This window comes from Bos indicus x Bos taurus, chromosome 21, assembly GCF_003369695.1.
Source record: "Bos indicus x Bos taurus breed Angus x Brahman F1 hybrid chromosome 21, Bos_hybrid_MaternalHap_v2.0, whole genome shotgun sequence".
Taxonomy (NCBI): Eukaryota; Metazoa; Chordata; class Mammalia; order Artiodactyla; family Bovidae; genus Bos; species Bos indicus x Bos taurus.
This window is the reverse complement of record NC_040096.1, coordinates 37430948-37448270: the sequence shown is the minus strand read 5'-3', so window position 1 is coordinate 37448270 and position 17323 is coordinate 37430948.

The window sequence follows — 17323 nt, the reverse complement described above, 5'->3', positions numbered from 1 at the left end:
GAATTTCTTGTCAGAAAAGCATTAGAGAACTTTTCAGGCATGGATAAAGACATGTACAAAACCGAAGTGGAATGAGAAAACTGGCAAGTTTAGAACAGAACAACTATTTTGGTAAAGTGGGAGGACAGAATGCCAGTTGAGATAGTTCTCTATATAATATGTCATGAGTTTCTAATGTGTAAAATTGAGCTAAGGGGCCACTTAAGCAATTAAAGCACATAATGGCAAAGCACAAAATGGCACAGTTTTATTTGTGTGTTGGAAACATAACTAAGTATAGATATTAAACTGATCAAAGGGTAAGAAGTAGGGCAATTGGTAAAGAGACAATTGCAACAATCCCAGAGAGAGACTTTGGGTAATGGATAATGAGAAGTGTCCAGACTGTGGCAGAGACAATGACGGTAGAAAGCAATTTGAAGGAAATCAAAAAATAAAGATGCTGAGGTTTAGATGTACTATTATTGAAGATGTTTGTGGAATATTCTCGTGAAGACATGCAATAGAAAATTTGACTCAGAAGTCTGAAGTTCACAAGAAAGTTCAAGTCTGGAGATTAACTCTAAAATCAATAATATTTAGGTGGAGATAGTATATTTAGTAATGGATAAAGAGACCCCTGTAAAGCATGGATGATAAGAAAAAAATCTATGACTGAGTCCTGGAAAACACTAATACTGTAATGGTTGGTTAGGGGAAATAATCGACCAATTGCTTTTTTCACTGAAGATGCCCCTACTCTAGTACTATGAAGATCATCATCGTCACTGAGGTCACTTGCCAGTTTTTATATATTAGTATTAACATTTTTATTAGCATCAAGGTGGGTAAAATACAAATACAGCATTCTAAAAATGCATTTTCCCTATCATAATGTTATAGCTTTATCTTCTGGATGAGTGATCATTATGTAAGATTACCCAAGCTAAAAAGCAAGAAATTATTGATTTATGATAAATTTCCAATCTGTACCTTCCTAAGGTCACTTTTCATATCTTTAGTTCTACTTATATGTTTGAGCAGGTAATTAATTGGTAATTAACTTCATTACTTTAAAAATTAGTATCTTTTAGAGGTTGCTGTCAAATCACTAAATTACATAAGATAATTCTATATCCACAAGAAAAAGAATCACATTCTATTTTATTTCAGTTTTCAAACTGTGCTCAAGTATATTTTTAAATTAAATTTGGCATGAGAGGCAGACTGTAAACATGTAAAAGTGAATTTATTTGAATAAGAACAAAGTTTCTTCTAAGATTGCAGCATATGTTTTGAACACAAAGCAAAAACAAGGATCAAGATACGCTCAAAATGCAAATCAAAACTAAAATGAGACATCATGTTGCATCTGTAAGGATGACTTTTACTGGAAACCCAAAAAATAACAAGTTTTGGTGAGATGTGAAGAAAATGGAACCCTTGTACACTGTTGATAAGAACAGTGCAACTACTATGAAAAACATTATGATGTTTCCCCCCAAAAGTGAAAAACTGAACTATAATATAATTCACCAATACTACTTCTGGGTATATTCAAAGAAATTGAAATCAGAATCTCAAAAAGATATTTGGCTCTTATGCTCAAAGCAGTATTATTCATGTAGCAAAACTATGGATGGATAAAGAAAATGTGATATATGTATGTGTGTGTGTGTGTGTGTGTGTGTGTGTGTTTATGTCTGTGTGTATGCATTAATGAAGAATTACTCAACCTTAAAAAAGAAGAAAACCCTTCCATTCCTGACAACATGAATAAACCCGAGGCACATTATGTTAAGTGAAATAAGCCAGACACAGAAAGACAAATACTGCATGATCTCACTTATATGTGGCGTCTAAAACAGTCAGAGTCATAAAAACAGAGAGTAGAATGGAGGGTGCCAGAGGCAGGGAATTGCGGAGAATAGGAAGATATTGGTCGAAGGGGTTCAAAGTTTCTGTTACACAAGAAAAATAAATTTCTGGATATTTAATTACAACATGGTGAACGTTAACAATACTACATTGTGTTCCTGAAATTTGCTAAGGGTATCTATATGAAGTGATGGATATACTAATTAGCTTGATTGTGGTGGTCTTTCACAAAACGTACAAATACCAAGTCATCAAGTTGCACACCTCAAAAATTTTAAATTCCGATTTTTCAATTATATCACCAAAAAAGCCGAAGAAAGGCTAGTCAATCAAGATATTTATGTTTAAATTTTGAGGAATCTGAAAGATTATATTTGATAGAAATTAACAAAGTGCATGTGAATGTCCAATGACAGAACTTTTCATCAAAAAACCATTTGTTCATGTGGCATCTTTTTCACAATAGCATTTGACCAACATTCGTACAACGAAGCACAACTACTTGGCTCCAACGTTCTGTGATGTACAAAATCAAAATATAACTGCAAATAACAAGTTATTCAAAAGAGTATTTTAGAGCAAGTAAAGATAGTTCCAAAGCAGACAATTTTTAAAGGTTTTAAATAGTGGTAGTATTATTACAGTCAGCATAGGAACTTTCAGAATTAAGCACTGAAGAAAATAACACTTACTTGGATGTGCTCCATCATATTTGCTGTTTTTTAAAAAAAGTATAATTGATTTAGAAATACAATCAATAACATACACCAAACTAGTGGCTAACAGTGTTGCTGAATAGGCTTCTTTTGTCAGACTTGCTTATGAAACAGACAAGAAATAGCTGAAGTTAGCATATAAAATATTTGCATGTAAATTGTGCTTCTAAAACTATTAAAAATAGTTTATTTTAGTAGATTAAGTATTACCCTCTTTAAAATTTACAAAATCAATTTGCATATCCAGACCTTTAAAACTGGTAATGAAATTTTAAATGGTACATCCTGTAGATGAGTAATTATCCACACTCTAGTTTATTAAGGTCTAACATCGATTATTTTTATTTTATTAAACCAGACATATTTTTAGTGAGGAAAACCATTTCTGATGGTACTTTCTTACACACCATTATATGTTACAGAAAAAGACAATTTTAATTTCTATATGTTTTTATTTAAAAGTTTACTTTGAGACAATGAAATGGCAGAACAAAACAACTAAAAGAAAAATAGGTGACTTTGGGCAGCCTGTATCTTGAAGCTCAGGGCTGTGTTCCTTTGTTGCTGGAGAATTTGCTTGGTATGTCTTGCCCTGGAACTTATTGGCCCTTGTGTGGTGCTTGGTTTCAGTGTCGGTATGGAGGCATTTGATGAGCTCCTGTGAATGAATGTTCCTTGGAGTCAGGAGTTCCCTGGAGTCAGGGTTTGGACTTAAGTCTCCTGCTTCCGATTATCGGTCTTATTTTTACAGTAGTTTCAAAACTTCTCCTTCTATACAGCACCATTGATAAAACATCTACATTAAAGATGATAAGTTTCTCTACAGTGAGGGTCACTCAGAGAGGTTCACAGGGTTACATGGAGAAGAGAAGAGGGAGGAGGGAGTTAGAGGTGACCCAAATGAGATGAGGTGAATCAATAGTGGAGAGAGTGGGCTAGCCAGTAGTCACTTCCTTATGTGCACTCCACAACTGGACCACTCAGAGATGTTCACGGGGTTATACAGAGAAGAGAAGAAGGAGGAAGGTAACAGAGGTGGCCAGAAGGATAAAAGGGGGGAATGAAAAGGAGGGAGACAGATCCAGCCAGTAATCAGTTCCCTAAGTGTTCTCCACCGTCTGGAACACACAGAAATTCACAGAGTTGGGTAGAGTAGAGAGGGGTTAGGGAGGAGACACAGGCGACCTGGTGGAGAAAAAGGAGGGTCCAAAGGGAGAGAGAGCAGTCAAGCCAGTAATCTCACTCCCTAGTGAAAAATGGGTCCTGAAGATTGGGTCCTTAAAGGTACAAAATTGGTAACAAATACATAAAAGCAAAAATTAAAAATCTAGAGTAGAGTTTGGAATTTCAAAAATACGATGTTAAAGAAAAGAAGAAGGAAAAGAAAGAGAGAAAAAACGAACAAACAAAAACAAACAAGGTCGCGAAAATTATAAAGAAAGTACAGGTACAAAATTGATAACTAATACCAGAAAGCAAAAATTAAAAATCTAGAGTAGAGTTTGGAATTTCAAAAATACAATGTTAAAAAAAAAAAAAAAGAAGAAGAAGAAAATAAAGAGAGAAAACAAACAAACAAATACGAACAATGTCACAAAAATTATAAAGAAAATACAGGTACAAAATTGATGTCAAATACCAAAAAGCATAAATTAAAATCTAGAGTAAAGTTTGGAATTTCAGATATACAATGTTATATAAAAGAAGAAGAGAAAGAAACAGAGAAGAAGAAAAAAAAAAAAGTCACAGAAATTATATAAAAAAAAACTATAGGTACAAAATTGATAACATATACCAAAAAGCGAAAATTAAAAATCTAGAGTAGAGTTTGGGATTTCAAAAATACAATGTTAAAGAAAAGAAGAAAAAACCAAAAACAAACAAACAAAAAAAACAAGGTCAAAAAATCAAAGAGGACACTAATAGATGGAGAAATATACCATGTTCATGGATTGGAAGAATCAATATAGTGAAAATGAGTATACTACCCAAAGCAATTTATAGATTCAACGCAATCCCTATCAAGCTACCAACAGTATTCTTCACAGAGCTAGAACAAATAATTTCACAATTTGTATGGAAATACAAAAAACCTCGACTAGCCAAAGCGATCTTGAGAAAGAAGAATGGAACTGGAGGAATCAACCTACCTGACTTCAGGCTCTACTACAAAGCCACAGTTATCAAGACAGTATGGTACTGGCACAAAGACAGAAATATTGATCAATGGAATAAAATAGAAAGCCCAGAGATAAATCCACGCACATATGGACACCTTATCTTCGACAAAGGAGGCAAGAATATACAATGGATTAAAGACAATCTCTTTAACAAGTGGTGCTGGGAAATCTGGTCAACCACTTGTAAAAGAATGAAACTGGACCACTTTCTAACACCATACACAAAAATAAACTCAAAATGGATTAAAGATCTCAACGTAAGACCAGAAACTATAAAACTCCTAGGGGAGAACATAGGCAAAACACTCTCTGACATACATCACAGCAGGATCCTCTATGACCCACCTCCCAGAATATTGGAAATAAAAACAAAAATAAACAAATGGGACCTAATTAACCTTAAAAGCTTCTGCACATCAAAGGAAACTATTAGCAAGGTGAAAAGACAGCCTTCAGAATGGGAGAAAATAATAGCAAATGAAGCAACCGACAAACAACTAATCTCAAAAATATACAAGCAACTCCTACAGCTCAACTCCAGAAAAATAAACGACCCAATCAAAAAATGGGCCAAAGAACTAAATAGACATTTCTCCAAAAAAGACATACAGATGGCTAACAAACACATGAAAAGATGCTCAACATCACTCATTATCAGAGAAATGCAAATCAAAACCACTATGAGGTACCATTTCACACCAGTCAAAATGGCTGCGATCCAAAAGTCTACAAATAATAAATGCTGGAGAGGGTGTGGAGAAAAGGGAACCCTCTTACACTGTTGGTGGGAATGCAAACTAGTACAGCCACTATGGAGAACAGTGTGGAGATTCCTTAAAAAACTGGAAATAGAACTGCCTTATGATCCAGCAACCCCACTGCTGGGCATACACACTGAGGAAACCAGAAGGGAAAGAGACACGTGTACCCCAATGTTCATCGCAGCACTGTTTATAATAGCCAAGACATGGAAGCAACCTAGATGTCCATCAGCAGATGAATGGATAAGAAAGCTGTGGTACATATACACAATGGAGTATTACTCAGCCATTAAAAAGAATACATTTGAATCAGTTCTAATGAGGTGGATGAAACTGGAGCCTATTATACAGAGTGAAGTAAGCCAGAAGGAAAAACATAAATACAGTATTCTAACGCATATATATGGAATTTAGAAAGATGGTAACAATAACCCTGTGTACGAGACAGCAAAAGAGACACTGATGTATAGAACAGTCTTACGGACTCTGTGGGAGAGGGAGAGGGTGGGAAGATTTGGGAGAATGACATTGTAACATGTAAAATATCATGTAAGAAACGAGTTGCCAGTCCAGGTTCGATCCACGATACTGGATGCTTGGGGCTAGTGCACTGGGACGATCCAGAGGGATGGTATGGGGAGGGAGGAGGGAGGAGGGTTCAGGATGGGGAACACATGTATACCTGTGGTGGATTCATTTTGATATTTGTCAAAACTAATACAATTATGTAAAGTTTAAAAATAAAATAAAATTTAAAAAATAAAAAAAAAAAAAGAAAAATAGGTAACATAAGTAAGTTATTTCCCTTTTGCTCTTCAGTTAAAGGCTATGTTTAAGATCCTATGATTTTAGTCAATATCACAGTTTATACTTAAACAGAGCAGTTCCATAAAAAATTTAGAAACAAAAGGAAAAATGCCCAGTATGAATTCTATGTCTAGACATCATTCTAGTTTATACCATTAATGTAAAAATATGTTTTAAATCAGAAACACAAATGACAAACATCTAAGTATATATTGACTATAACCTATGAGTTAAATATTCAATTAAATAGCAATTAGGTACAGTTTGGCTGATGAAGTATCATACCTTTTAATAATGAGATTAATAATGTTGCCTAGAGTATAGTGAATATGTCCTCCTAGGTATTCATAGGTTGGAATTAAATTAGTACCTCTAGTTTGAAATCATCTTGGCAGTGTTTACCTCCCCTCTCTCAGCTTCCTCCACCATGCCTCCAAAGATCAGTATAGTTCCTAGTATACAGCAAGACTTTAAAAAGAGGTTGCTATTCTGTGATTAAAAAAATTTCATCTCTAAGAATCAATAATTATAAGGAGTAAAAACTGGGCCACACAGTTGTGAAAAAAGATATTTAAAGAAAAAATATTAGAAAGAGGCAAAACAGGAACAGTAGATGTTTGACTACAGGTGAATAGATGACTACACAGTATTTCTATGTAAAAAAATCTGATTCAAATGTATTCTTTTTAATGGCTGAGTAATACTCCATTGTGTATATGTACCACAGCTTTCTTATCCATTCGTCTGCTGATGGACATCTAGGTTGCTTCCATGTCCTGGCTATTATAAACAGTGCTGTGATGAACATTGGGGTACACGTGTCTCTTTCCCTTCTGGTTTCCTTAGTGTGTATGCCCAGCAGTGGGACTGCTGGATCATAAGGCAGTTCTATTTCCAGTTTTTTAAGGAATCTCCACACTGTTCTCCATAGTGGCTGTACTAGTTACACCAACAGTGTAAGAGGGTTCCCCTTTTTCCACACCGTCTCCAGCATTTATTGCTTGTAGACTTTTGGATCGCAGCCATTCTGACTGGTGTGAAATGGTACCTCATAGTGGTTTTGATTTGCATTTCTCTGATAATGAGTGATGTTGAGCATCTTTTCATGTGTGTGTTAGCCATCTGTATGTCTTCTTTGGAGAAATGTCTATTTAGTTCTTTGGCCCATTTTTTGATTGGGTCATTTATTTTTCTGGAGTTGAGCTGTAGGAGTTGCATTAAAAAGAATACATTTGAATCAGTTCTAATGAGGTGGATGAAACTGGAACCTATTATACAGAGTGAAGTAAGCCAGAAAGAAAAACACCAATACAGTATACTAACGCATATATATGGAATTTAGAAAGATGCTAACAATAACCCTGTGTGTGAGACAGCAAAAGAGACACTGATGTATAGAACAGTCTTATGGACTCTGTTTCAGAGGGAGTGGGTGGGAAGATTTGGGAGAATGGCATTGAAACATGTATAATATCATGTATGAAACGAGTTGCCAGTCCAGGTTCGATGCACGATACTGGATGCTTGGGGCTAGTGCACTGGGACGACCCAGAGGGATGGTATGGGGAGGGAGGAGGGAGGAGGGTTCAGGATGGGGAACACATGTATACCTGTGGCGGATTCATTTTGATATTTGGCAAAACTAATACAATTTGTAAAGTTTAAAAATAAAATAAAAGTTTAAAAAATTCTGTGAAGCTATCTAAAATTATATCTTATGAGAATATTTAATGATATGAAAAAATACAGTATATGTGAAGTGTGCAATAGAGAAAATAAAATTGTATAATCCAATTTGCTAAAAATAAAGAAGCATACACAAAGCTTAGAAAGTTTGAAAGCACACATGAGACAGAGGATATAGATAGATGATGATCGATGGCTAGATAGGTAGAAGTGAGCCAGACAGAAAATTGACTATTCCTTAGCAGAATTACAGGTAAATTTTATTTTCTTCTTTTTTGCTCTCCTAGGATGAATATGCATCAGTTTTATTGTGTGTTTTTTTTTTTAAGAATGTGCTGTAAACTCAAAGACATGCATTTTATTACATAATTTATCACATTTTAATTGTTTAGAATAGTAACAGCTGTAGTTGTGACATTTAATAAATATTTTATTTTGGTGAAATCTGGCCCCTTCTCCATTTGGCCCTTCTTTCAATCCTATATGTACCTTTAGATCATGATTTACACAGAAATTAGCAGAGTATAGTTTTTAAATAATGATACTGCTCTTGAATACAACAATTCAAAAGTAAAATGTAAGTTAATAAATTCTTCATAAAAATGACACTGTTTCACAGAAGGGCACTACCAGAGATTGCTGGTTGATTAAACTTTCAGTAAGATGCATTTGTTTTCTAGTTTCATACTTATTGATTCTGTAGTAATAACTGCAATGCAGAATTACTGCTTGTACTACCTCAGCACAAGCCTGTTGTTTTCTTATCAGAACATTATGTTTCCTGTTTTACTTCTTAATTTCCTAGATATATCAAGAAAAAGAAAATGAGGTTAAAAAAAAAAAAAGAAAACAAAAAACTGGCACCTGAGGCTCCAACTTATATCACCTAAAAATAAAATGGGAGATGTAAGAGTTTATATGAAAACAAAGAAAATTTTAACACATCAGAAATTGAAATTACAAAATTATATGATACTGAAATAAAAGTATTCACTTTAAGTATTTTTATTTCTGTATTAGAAAAATATCTAATATTTGGGTACAACTATCTTCCTTTCTGTGTTACTGATTTTCTATAATGACTCTTGTAATGGAAAACCTGGAACAAATATGAATGCTAAACTGTGTATTGTTTTATTTTCTTTTTTGGTTTGCAAAATTTTCTGCTAATATGCATTCGGAATCATGGTAACATATTCAGCTTCCAGGGATATGAAGATTCAATAGGAAAAAATAGTTTATTTTCAAATGACATCACAATAGACTTCTTTCTAACACTTCAGTATCTTAAAATACAACAGCAAAGGGAACAAGCAGTAATCGTGCTCTCTGTTCGTTCTACATATAGTCATACATTAATTTGGGGGTTATTTCAGCTTTTCTTTTTTAAAATTAGGACATAGAAAACTCAAGATGACTGTTAAACATTATCAGTATAGTGTTAGGAAATATAGGCAACGTATAATTTTTAAGGTGTTTTAGCCTGTTTATCTCTCATTCACTATATACAATTTGAAACATTTTGCAGGTAAATAGAGAGTTTTAATTATCCCCTACATTAGTTTAAAGTAAGATTAATCCATTTCTTAGATCTGGACAGTCTCAATTAGATGTTATAGATTTTAACCTTTGTATTAATTAGCGTAGGATAGACTAAACAAAACAAAACAAAACAAAAAACTGGACCCAAATACGCAAGAGATCAGCATAAGAAAAGTTATTTCCCATAGTTTTTTTTTTTTTTTTTTTTGAAAGTCGCTCAGTCATGTACAGCTCTTTGCTACCCCATGGACTATATGGTCCATGGAATTCTCTAGGCATGAATACTGGAGTGGGTAGCCTTTCCCTTCTCTAGGGGATCTTCCCACTCAGGGATTGAACCCAGGTCTCCCTCATTGCAGGTGGATTCTTTACCAGCTGAGCCACAAGGGAAGCTCAAGAATACTGGAGTAGCCTGTTGTTTCTCCAGCAGATCTTCCCAACAGAGGAAACAAACCACGGTCTCCTGCCTTGCAAACACATTCTTTACCAACTGAGCTATTTCCCACAGTAGCCCATGGAATTTCCAAGTATATAGAGCATGGGAAGTGTCTCCACCCCAAAATCATTAGAATTAAAACCGAGGACAACTTCTCTAATATCAGTTTGCAGTTTCCAACACTGCCCTGGGGGTCATATTCCAAGTCAAGCAGCTCTCAGAACCCTGACCTTTTGGATTTTTATAGAGGCTTAATTACACAGGCATGGCCTGTGTTGGCCATTGGTGATTGAACTCAATCTCCAGCTCCTCATCCTTCCCTGGAAGTCAGAAGTTGAAGTGAAAGTTCGAATCCAATATCTTCTGCTTCTGTTCCAATCCTAACAGAAGCAGAAGATAAAAGAAGAAATGGCAAGGATACACAGAATAACTATACAAAAAAAGATCTTCATGACCCAGATATCCATGATGGTGTGATCACTCACCTAGATCCAGACACCTGGAATATAAAGTCAAGTGGGCCTTAGGAAGCATCACTACAAACAAAGCTAGTGGAGGTGATGGAATTCCAGCTGAGCTATTTCATCATCCTAAAAGATGATGTTGTATAAGTGCTACACTCAATATGCCAGCAAATATGGAAAACTCAGTAGTGGAATAGAACTGGAAAAGGTCAGTTTTCATTCCAATCCCAAAGAAAGGCAATGCCAAAGAATGCTCAAACTACCACACTATTGCACTCATCTCACATGCTAGTAAAGTAATGCTCAAAATTCTCCAAGCCAGGCTTCAACAGGACATGAACCATGAACTTCCAGATGTTTAAGCTGGTTTTAGAAAAGGCAGAGGAATCAGAGATCAAATTGCCAACATCTGTTGGATCATTGAAAAAGCAAGAAAAATGTCTACTTCTGCTTTATTGATTACGCCAAAGCCTTTGAGTGTATAGATCACAACAAACTGGGGAGAATTCTTCAAGAGATAGGAATACCAGACCACCTTATCTGCCTCTTAAGAAATCTATATGCAGGTCAAGAAGCAATAGGAGAACTGGACACAGAGCAACTGATTGGTTCCAAACTGGGAAAGGAGTACGTCAGGGCTGTATATAGTCACTCTGCTTATTTAACTTATATGCAGAATACCTCATGCAAAATGCCAGGCTGGATGAAGCACAAGCTGGAATCAAGATTGCCAGGAGAAGTATCAATAACTTCAGATATGTAGATGATATCACCCTTATGGCAGAAAGGGAGGAAGAACCTCAAGAGCCTCTTGATGAAAGTGAAAGAGGACAGGTAATAAGCTGCTTTAAAACTCAACATTCAAAAAACAAAGATCATGGCATCCTGTCCTATCACTTCATGGCAAAAAGATGGGGAAACAATGGAAACAGTGACAAGCTTTATTTTCTTGGGCTCCAACATCACTGCAGATGGTGACTGCAGCCATGAAATTAAAAGATACTTGCTCCTTGGAAGAAAAGTTATGACCAACCTAGACAGCATATTAAGAAGCAGAGACATTACTTAGCCGAAAAAAGTCCATCTAGTCAAAGCTATGGTTTTCCAGTAGTCATACATGGGTGTGAGAGTTGGACTATAAAGAAAACTGAGTGCCAAAAAAATTGATGCTTTTGAACTGTGGTGTTGAATACAAATGAGATACTTTACTACTTGCTTGTATGGAACACATATTTATTCTGGTGTTCTGAGTTTTTCAATGAGAGGAAGGCATATAATAGAATTCATTTCTGAGTATATTGATGCCTAGTTAGCTCCATCAGCTAATACTAAAGTTTATTTCTCTTGTCAGAGAGTACTCCTTTCCTTTGCTTTCAGGAATAATGTCTGTAGTTCATTGGAACCCTATATGTGCTCTCGTTGGTTCACACCTTTAACTCTTTCTTTGAGTCCCAAACCTGTTACAGCACTAAAGAAAGACTGATCCATAAATAAATCTAAGTATGCTGCTGCTGTTGTTCAGTTGCATCTAATTCCTGGCAACCCCATGGACTGCCAGTCTTCCCTGTCCTTCAACATCTCCCAGAGCTTGCTCAAACTCATGTCCCTTCACATCAAGTGGCCAAAGTATTGAAGTTTCAGCTTCAGCACCAGTCCTTCTAATGAATATTCAGGATTGACTGCCTTTAGGATTGACTAGTTTGATCTCCTTGCAGCCCAAGGGACTCTCAAGAGTCTTCTCCAACACCACAACTCAAAAGCATCAAGTCTTCAGCATTCAGCCTCCTTAATCCATACATGACTACTGGAAAAACCATAGTTTTGACTAGACAGACCTTTGTTGGCAAAGTAATGTCTCTGTTTTTTAATACCCTTTCTAGGTTTGTCATAGCTTTCCTTCCAAGGAGCAACCATCTTTTAATTTCATGGCTACAGTCATCTGCAGTGATTTTGGAGCCCCCAAAAATAAAGTCTGTCACTGTTTCCTTTGTTTCCCCATCTATTTGCTATGAAGTGATGGGACCAGATGCCATGATCTTTGTTTTTTGAATGTTGAATTTTAAGCCAACTTTTTCACTCTCCTCTTACACCTTCATCAGGAGGCTCTTTAGTTCCTCTTCACTTTCTTCCATAAGAGTGGTGTCATTTGCATATCTGAGGTTACTGATGTTTCTCCTGACAATCTTTATTTCAGCTTGTGCTTCATCCAGCACAGCATTTCACATGATGTACTCTGTATATAAGTTAAATAGGCAGGGTGACAGTACACAACCTTGAGGTGCTCCTTTCCCAAATTTGAACCAATCTGATGTTCTATGTCTGGTTCTAACTGTTGCTTCTTGACCCGCATATAGGTTTCTCAGGAGGTAGGTAAGGTAGTCTGGTATTCCTATCTCTTAAAGAATGTTCCAGTTTGTTATGATCTACACAGTCAACAGCTTTAGCTTAGTCAATGAAGCAGAAGTTGATGTTTCTGGAATTCTCTTGCTTTTTCAATGATCCAACAGATGTTGGCAATTTGATCTCTCCGGTCCTCTGCCTTCTCTAAATCCTGCTTGAACATATGGAGGTTCTCAGTTCATGTCCTGTTGAAGCCTGGCTTGGAGAATTTTGAGCATTTCTTTGCTAGCATGTGAGATGAGTGCACTCATATGGTAGTTTGAGCATCCTTTAGCATTGCCCTTCTTTGGGACTGAAATGAAAACTGACCTTCTTCAGTCCTGTGGCCATTGCTGAGTTTTCCATATTTGCTGGCATATTGAGTGTAGCACTTTAACAGTATCATCTTTTAGGATGATGAAATAGCTCAGCTGAATTCCATCACCTCCACTAGCTGCCAAGCAGAGGCGGTACTGACTGCCTCAATATGGAATGTCTTATCTTCTCAGAAGGATCTTGGTGAGAAATGAATCTAAATCTAAGGATAAGCTGGTTCAATGATGGGTAATCATCAGAATTCAGGCCTGAGATTGTAGTTCCTTTAGAGGATGTGCCCCAAGCCTCAGATTCTTGCAGGTGGCTGTGCAGAAAGGGCAATTTACTCAACCCTTAGAGCCAGTATTCCACTTGGTAGTCATACTTGAATTTGTTCCATGTGATGTAGAAAAATGGAAAATAACCTTCTGAAACAAACTAGTGGAAGATCAAGTTACCCAGGGAATGAAAAGTTAGTTTAAGCCCTACCAACTGCAGTGTGTATATATTCATTGTCATCATTTTAATCTTCTATTTGGTTTATTTTTTATATTAAAGTCATGATAACTAGATAGGATGAACCGGGATAAAATATTTTTTAGAATCAAATTACTCTGTCAGTTTCTTCTTCTTAACAATAAAATTTCACTCTCATTGTGGAAAACAACTTATGTTCAATTTTTCACCAAAGTGTACATGTTCCTGCTGTCATTAAATTTGAAGTCATAAGACTGTTATATTTATAATACTGCAATGTTGGTTGAGTGAGAGAAATAGATGAGTACCATAGATCTGAGGATATGAGATGTGATTCTGTCATTCATAACTAAAGTCATGCTGCGTGTATAACACAATCTTTGTGTCCTGCCTGTTTTGAAATACAGAATAAAATGTGTATAGAAAGGGATGCCATATTTATATAATTGATTAATTGTGATTATTTTTAGAGAAATAGATTTCAGGGCCTGAATATGTATATTGTATACCAGATTGACAGATTAAAAACAGTATGATAAATGATACCATGTTTAGTCAGTAACCAACAGTTAACCAAAAGGAAATTGGATATAATCATTTTAACAGACATGTCAATACTTTGCCATGGTCGATGCCAAATGGTCACCTCCGCTAACAAACTTTCTTCCTGGTAGGAATTTAGTGTTTTGTGAAACAGAGCCATAAAGTAGTTAAACAGACAGATCCTGGAGTCAAACGGCCTGGGTGTGAATCCTAGCCCACCTCCCAACTAGCTGTGTGAACATGAGCTATCTTTAACATTTTCATGTTTCATTCTTCTCTTCCTTAACTAAAGTAATACCTGCCACATTTGGTTGTTATGAACATTAAATATATTAATAGATACAAAACTCCTATAAGCATGTTGTATATTGAGTTGCTCAGTCATGTCTGACTCTGTGATGCTATGGACTGGAGCCCACCTAGCTTCTCTTGTTCATGGGATTTCCCAAGCAAGAATACTGGAGTGGATTGCCATCTCCTTCTCCAGGGGATCTTCCCAACCCAGGGATCAAACCAGGGTCTCCTGCATTGCAGGCAGATTCTTAACTGTCTGAGCCACCAAGGAAACATGGAAAAACTCTTGCTTAACTAGAATGTGAAAATGACTGGAACATGGAACTTGTCAGAAGCGAATTCATTCTCAATGGAATTGCATTACCTCAGAAACAACAAGCCCATAAAATCATTAACAATTTAGAAATTTCAGTGATATGGATATGAACATTCAATTCGTATTCTCGAAATTTTTCTGTAAGTCTGATATATATTAAAATGAAAAGTGGAAACGAAGCACTCGTGTGCCAACAAGAGAAGAGTATGTGCTCATAAACCAATGAATGCCAGGAATTTCACCATCAGGAAGATAGGTGAACTGTGAAACTTCCAAGTTGGTCATTCTCCAACCTAATCACTTCAGATGTGGCCACTGAAGATGCGATATGATGATTTATAATAAGAAATATATATATATATTCATTTATATTCAAAATCTCCAGAAAAACAGCCATGAATGAATACTGTCTCCTCATTCTGTAGTTAAGAAAACAAAGAAGCTGATGAATGAGTTAAACAGATGATACCACCAGTTGAAAAAGAATTTTTTCAAGACCAGAGATATACCACAAAATATAACTACTTTTTACTTTAGGTGAACTGATGAGAAAATTAAAAAAATTAATTATTACTGCTCCTCCAAGATGTCAGTTACCAAAAGCAGATAAGATGGATGATTATGAGTGCCGTATTCAGGTCTTCTACTTAGAGCCTTTAGACATGGCTTAGCAGCCCCTCATTAACGGAGACTCAGATCAGATCAGATCAGTTGCTCAGTCATGTCCGACTCTTTGCGACCCCATGAATCGCAGCACGCCAGGCCTCCCTGTCCATCACCAACTCCCGGATTCACTCAGACTCACATCCATCGAGTCAGTGATGCCATCCAGCCATCTCATCCTCTGTCATCCCCTTCTCCTCCTGACCCCAATCCCTCCCAGCATCAGAGTCTTTTCCATTGAGTCAACTCTTCGCATGAGGTGGCCAAAGTACTGGAGTTTCAGCTTTAGCATCATTCCTTCCAAAGAAATCCCAGGGCTGATCTCCTTCAGAATGGACTGGTTGGATCTCCTTGCAGTCCAAGGGACTCTCAAGAGTCTTCTCCAACACCACAGCTCAAAAGCATTCATTCTTCGGTGCTCAGCCTTCTTCACAGTCCAACTCTCACATCCATACATGACCACTGGAAAAACCATAGCCTTGACTAGACAGACCTTTGTTGGCAAAGTAATGTCTCTGCTTTTGAATATGCTATCTAGGTTGGTCATAACTTTCCTTCCAAGGAGTAAGCGTCTTTTTATTACATGGCTGAAGTCACCATCTGTAGTGATTTTGGAGCCCAGAAAAATAAAGTCTCACACTGTTTCCACTGTTTCCCTATCTATTTCCCATGAAGTGGTGGGACCGGATGCCATGATCTTCGTTTTCTGAATGTTGAGCTTTAAGCCAACTTTTTCACTCTCCACTTTCACTTTCATCAAGAGGCTTTTGAGTTCCTCTTCACTTTCTGCCATAAGGGTGGTGCCATCTGCATATCTGAGGTTATTGATATTTCTCCCAGCAATCTGGATTCCAGCTAGTGTTTCTTCCAGTCCAGCATTTCTCATGATGTACTCTGCATATAAGTTAAATAAACAGGGTGACAATATACAGCCTTGACGAACTCCTTTTCCTATTTGGAACCAGTCTGTTGTTCCATGTCCAGTTCTAACTGTTGCTTCCTGACCTGCATACAAATTTCTCCAGAGGCAGATCAGGTGGTCTGGTATTCCCATCTCTTTCAGAATTTTCCACAGTTGATTGTGATCCACACAGTCAAAGGCTTTGGCATAGTCAATAAAGCAGAAATAGATGTTTTTCTGGAACTCTCTTGCTTTTTCCATGATCCAGCGGATGTTGGCAATTTGATCTCTGGTTCTTCTGCCTTTTCTAAAACCAGTTTGAACATCAGGAAGTTCACGGTTCACATATTGCTGAAGCCTGGCTTGGAGAATTTTGAGCATTACTTTACTAGCGTGTGAGATGAGTGCAATTGTGTGGTAGTTTGAGCATTCTTTGGCATTGCCTTTCTTTGGGATTGGAATGAAATCTGACCTTTTCCAGTCCTGTGGCCACTGCTGAATTTTCCAAATTTGCTGGCATATTGAGTTCAGCACTTTCACAGCATCATCTTTCAGGATTTGGAATAGCTCAACTGGAATTCCATCACCTCCACTAGCTTTGTTCGCAGTAATGCTTTCTAAGGCCTATTTGACTACCTAACCTTAAAGTAAGGTATACCTTAATCAGTGAATTAGATCACGGTACAAAACTGATCCATAGCAAAAGCCTCATCTTTAGTGCTGAGGAGCAAAACCATGAAGAAATATAAAAATGCTTGTTTTTTAAACCTACTCTAGAGGCTGTATTTGGTTATGCTTTATTCTTTTTACATTTTTGTCATCTTTAAGTGGATCCAAATCTAAGTAATATCTGCAAACAAATTAGTAATGAGTTTCCCCAGTGGCTCGGATGGTAAAGTATCTGTCTATAATACAGGAGATCTGGGTCTGATCCCTGAGTTGGGACAATCCCTTGGAGAAGGGAATGGCTACCCACTCCAGTATTC